Raw genomic sequence first — 6,000 nt, 5'->3', positions numbered from 1 at the left:
GCCAGCCCCAAAACGGGTGCCTGCCCTCAAACCTCCCTCAGCGGCCCTCGCACACCACCACTCACATTGGGGCTGCGGGCTCGCCTAGCCGAGCAAGGCCTCAACATAGCACCTCACGTCACTATCATCAAAAATCATGCCCAAATCCACCAAACTGGAAACGTCGAGACCCTGCTCCCAGGACAAAGGTGCCAGCCCCAAAACGGGTGCCTGCCCTCAAACCTCCCTCAGCGGCCCTCGCACACCACCACTCACATTGGGGCTGCGGGCTCGCCTAGCCGAGCAAGGCCTCAACATAGCACCTCACGTCACTATCATCAAAAATATGCCCAAATCCACCAAACTGGAAACGTCGAGACCCTGCTCCCAGGACAAAGGTGCCAGCCCCAAAACGGGTGCCTGCCCTCAAACCTCCCTCAGCGGCCCTCGCACACCACCACTCACATTGGGGCTGCGGGCTCGCCTAGCCGAGCAAGGCCTCAACATAGCACCTCACGTCACTATCATCAAAAATATGCCCAAATCCACCAAACTGGAAACGTCGAGACCCTGCTCCCAGGACAAAGGTGCCAGCCCCAAAACGGGTGCCTGCCCTCAAACCTCCCTCAGCGGCCCTCGCACACCACCACTCACATTGGGGCTGCGGGCTCGCCTAGCCGAGCAAGGCCTCAACATAGCACCTCACGTCACTATCATCAAAAATCAGCATTCATGCTCCAAACTGGAAACGTCGAGACCCTGCTCCCAGGACAAAGGTGCCAGCCCCAAAACGGGTGCCTGCCCTCAAACCTCCCTCAGCGGCCCTCGCACACCACCACTCACATTGGGGCTGCGGGCTCGCCTAGCCGAGCAAGGCCTCAACATAGCACCTCACGTCACTATCATCAAAAAATGCCCAAATCCACCAAACTGGAAACGTCGAGACCCTGCTCCCAGGACAAAGGTGCCAGCCCCAAAACGGGTGCCTGCCCTCAAACCTCCCTCAGCGGCCCTCGCACACCACCACTCACATTGGGGCTGCGGGCTCGCCTAGCCGAGCAAGGCCTCAACATAGAGCCTCACGTCACTATCATCAAAAAAAATGCCCAAATCCACCAAACTGGAAACGTCGAGACCCTGCTCCCAGGACAAAGGTGCCAGCCCCAAAACGGGTGCCTGCCCTCAAACCTCCCTCAGCGGCCCTCGCACACCACCACTCACATTGGGGCTGCGGGCTCGCCTAGCCGAGCAAGGCCTCAACATAGCACCTTACGTCACTATCATCAAAAAAATGCCCAAATCCACCAAACTGGAAACGTCGAGACCTTGCTCCCAGGACAAAGGTGCCAGCCCCAAAACGGGTGCCTGCCCTCAAACCTCCCTCAGCGGCCCTCGCACACCACCACTCACATTGGGGCTGCGGGCTCGCCTAGCCGAGCAAGGCCTCAACATAGCACCTCAAGTCACTATCATCAAAAAAATGCCCAAATCCACCAAACTGGAAACGTCGAGACCATGCTCCCAGGACAAAGGTGCCAGCCCCAAAACGGGTGCCTGCCCTCAAACCTCCCTCAGCGGCCCGCGCACACCACCACTCACATTGGGGCTGCAGGCTCGCCTAGCCGAGCAAGGCCTCAACATACCACCTCACGTCACTATCATCAAAAAATGCCCAAATCCACCAAACTGGAAACGTCGAGACCCTGCTCCCAGGACAAGGTGCCAGCCCCAAAACGGGTGCCTGCCCTCAAACCTCCCTCAGCGGCCCTCGCACACCACACTCACATTGGGGCTGCGGGCTCGCCTAGCCGAGCAAGGCCTCAACATAGCACCTCACGTCACTATCATCAAAAAAATGCCCAAATCCACCAAACTGGAAACGTCGAGACCCTGCTCCCAGGACAAAGGTGCCAGCCCCAAAACGGGTGCCTGCCCTCAACCTCCCTCAGCGGCCCTCGCACACCACCACTCACATTGGGGGCTGCGGGCTCGCCTAGCCGAGCAAGGCCTCAACATAGCACCTCACGTCACTATCATCAAAAAATGCCCAAATCCACCAAACTGGAAACGTCGAGACCCTGCTCCCAGGACAAAGGTGCCAGCCCCAAAACGGGTGCCTGCCCTCAAACCTCCCTCAGCGGCCCTCGCACACCACCACTCACATTGGGGCTGCGGGCTCGCCTAGCCGAGCAAGGCCTCAACATAGCACCTCACGTCACTATCATCAAAAAATTGCCCAAATCCACCAAACTGGAAACGTCGAGACCCTGCTCCCAGGACAAAGGGGCCAGCCCCAAAACGGGTGCCTGCCCTCAAACCTCCCTCAGCGGCCCTCGCACACCACCACTCACATTGGGGCTGCGGGCTCTCCTAGCCGAGCAAGGCCTCAACATGTCACCTCACGTCACTATCATCAAAAAAATGCCCAAATCCACCAAACTGGAAACGTCGAGACCCTGCTCCCAGGACAAAGGTGCCAGCCCAAAACGGGTGCCTGCCCTCAAACCTCCCTCAGCGGCCCTCGCACACCACCACTCACATTGGGGCTGCGGGCTCGCCTAGCCGAGCAAGGCCTCAACATTGCACCTCACGTCACTATCATCAAAAAAATGCCCAAATCCACCAAACTGGAAACGTCGAGACCCTGCTCCCAGGACAAAGGTGCCAGCCCCAAAACGGGTGCCTGCCCTCAAACCTCCCTCAGCGGCCCTCGCACACCACCACTCACATTGGGGCTGCAGGCTCGCCTAGCCGAGCAAGGCCTCAACATAGCACCTCATGTCACTATCATCAAAAAAATGCCCAAATCCACCAAACTGGAAACGTCGAGACCCTGCTCCCAGGACAAAGGTGCCAGCCCAAAAACGGGTGCCTGCCCTCAAACCTCCCTCAGCGGCCCTCGCACACCACCACTCACATTGGGGGCTGCGGGCTCGCCTAGACGAGCAAGGCCTCAACATGTCACCTCACGTCACTATCATCAAAAATATGCCCAATCCACCAAACTGGAAACGTCGAGACCCTGCTCCCAGACAAAGGTGCCAGCCCCAAAACGGGTGCCTGCCCTCAAACCTCCCTCAGCGGCCCTCGCACACCACCACTCACATTGGGGCTGCTGGCTCGCCTAGCCGAGCAAGGCCTCAACATAGCACCTCATGTCACTATCATCAAAAATATGCCCAATCCACCAAACTGGAAACGTCGAGACCCTGCTCCCAGGACAAAGGTGACAGCCCCAAAACGGGTGCCTGCCCTCAAACCTCCCTCAGCGGCCCTCGCACACCACCACTCACATTGGGGCTGCGGGCTTGCCTAGCCGAGCAAGGCCTCAACATAGCACCTCACGTCACTCTTGTCAAAAAAATGCCCAAATCCACCAAACTGGAAACGTCGAGACCCTGCTCCAAGGACAAAGGTGCCAGCCCCAAAACGGGTGCCTGCCCTCAAACCTACCTCAGCGGCCCTCGCACACCACCACTCACATTGGGGCTGCGGGCTCGCCTAGACGAGCAAGGCCTCAACATAGAGCCTCACGTCACTATCATCAAAAATATGCCCAAATCCACCAAACTGGAAACGTCGAGACCCTGCTCCCAGGACAAAGGTGCCAGCCCCAAAACGGGTGCCTGCCCTCAAACCTCCCTCAGCGGCCCTCGCACACCACCACTCCATTGGGGCTGCGGGCTCGCCTAGCCGAGCAAGGCCTCAACATAGCACCTCATGTCACTATCATCAAAAAAATGCCCAAATCCACCAAACTGGAAACGTCGAGACCCTGCTCCCAGGACAAAGGTGCCAGCCCCAAAACGGGTGCCTGCCCTCAAACCTCCCTCAGCGGCCCTCGCACACCACCACTCACATTGGGGCTGCGGGCTCGCCTAGCCGAGCAAGGCCTCAACATAGCACCTCACGTCACTATCATCAAAAAATCAGCATTCATCCTCCAAACTGGAAACGTCGAGACCCTGCTCCCAGACAAAGGTGCCAGCCCCAAAACGGGTGCCTGCCCTCAAACCTCCCTCAGCGGCCCTCGCACACCACCACTCCCATTGGGGCTGCGGGCTCGCCTAGCCGAGCAAGGCCTCAACATAGCACCTCACGTCACTATCATCAAAAAATTGCCCAAATCCACCAAACTGGAAACGTCGAGACCCTGCTCCCAGGACAAAGGTGCCAGCCCCAAAACGGGTGCCTGCCCTCAAACCTCCCTCAGCGGCCCTCGCACACCACCACTCACATTGGGGCTGCGGGCTCGCCTAGCCAAGCAAGGCCTCAACATAGCACCTCATGTCACTATCATCAAAAAATGCCCAAATCCACCAAACTGGAAACGTCGAGACCCTGCTCCCAGGACAAAGGTGCCAGCCCCAAACGGGTGCCTGCCCTCAAACCTCCCTCAGCGGCCCTCGCACACCACCACTCACATTGGGGCTGCGGGCTCTCCTAGCCGAGCAAGGCCTCAACATAGCACCTCATGTCACTATCATCAAAAAAATGCCCAAATCCACCAAACTGGAAACGTCGAGACCCTGCTCCCAGGACAAAGGTGCCAGCCCCAAAACGGGTGCCTGCCCTCAAACCTCCCTCAGCGGCCCTCGCACACCACCACTCACATTGGGGCTGCGGGCTCGCCTAGCCGAGCAAGGCCTCAACATAGCACCTCACGTCACTATCATCAAAAAAATGCCCAAATCCACCAAACTGGAAACGTCGAGACCCTGCTCCCAGGACAAAGGTGCCAGCCCCAAAACGGGTGCCTGCCCTCAAACCTCCCTCAGCGGCCCTCGCACACCACCACTCACATTGGGGCTGCGGGCTCGCCTAGCCGAGCAAGGCCTCAACATAGCACCTCACGTCACTATCATCAAAAAAATGCCCAAATCCACCAAACTGGAAACGTCGAGACCCTGCTCCCAGGACAAAGGTGCCAGCCCCAAAACGGGTGCCTGCCCTCAAACCTCCCTCAGCGGCCCTCGCACACCACCACTCACATTGGGGCTGCGGGCTCGCCTAGCCGAGCAAGGCCTCAACATAGCACCTCACGTCACTATCATCAAAAATATGCCCAAATCCACCAAACTGGAAACGTCGAGACCCTGCTCCCAGGACAAAGGTGCCAGCCCCAAAACGGGTGCCTGCCCTCAAACCTCCCTCAGCGGCCCTCGCACACCACCACTCACATTGGGGCTGCGGGCTCGCCTAGACGAGCAAGGCCTCAACATAGCACCTCACGTCACTATCATCAAAAAATATGCCCAAATCCACCAAACTGGAAACGTCGAGACCCTGCTCCCAGGACAAAGGTGCCAGCCCCAAAACGGGTGCCTGCCCTCAAACCTCCCTCAGCGGCCCTCGCACACCACCACTCACATTGGGGCTGCGGGCTCACCTAGCCGAGCAAGGCCTCAACATAGCACCTCATGTCACTCTTGTCAAAAATGTGCCCAAATCCACCAAACTGGAAACGTCGAGACCCTGCTCCCAGGACAAAGGTGCCAGCCCCAAAACGGGTGCCTGCCCTCAAACCTCCCTCAGCGGCCCTCGCACACCACCACTCACATTGGGGCTGCGGGCTCGCCTAACCGAGCAAGGCCTCAACATAGCACCTCACGTCACTATCATCAAAAAAATGCCCAAATCCACCAAACTGGAAACGTCGAGACCCTGCTCCCAGGACAAAGGTGCCAGCCCCAAAACGGGTGCCTGCCCTCAAACCTCCCTCAGCGGCCCTCGCACACCACCACTCCCATTGGGGCTGCGGGCTCGCCTAGACAAGCAAGGCCTCAACATGTCACCTCATGTCACTATCATCAAAAAATGCCCAAATCCACCAAACTGGAAACGTCGAGACCCTGCTCCCAGCACAAAGGTGACAGCCCCAAAACGGGTGCCTGCCCTCAAACCTCCCTCAGCGGCCCTCGCACACCACCACTCACATTGGGGCTGCGGGCTCGCCTAGCCGAGCAAGGCCTCAACATAGCACCTCATGTCACTATCATCAAAAAAATGCCCAAATCCACC

The sequence above is a fragment of the Grus americana genome (assembly GCF_028858705.1).
Source record: "Grus americana isolate bGruAme1 chromosome 10 unlocalized genomic scaffold, bGruAme1.mat SUPER_10_unloc_1, whole genome shotgun sequence".
Taxonomy (NCBI): Eukaryota; Metazoa; Chordata; class Aves; order Gruiformes; family Gruidae; genus Grus; species Grus americana.
This window is presented reverse-complemented; position numbering follows the sequence as displayed.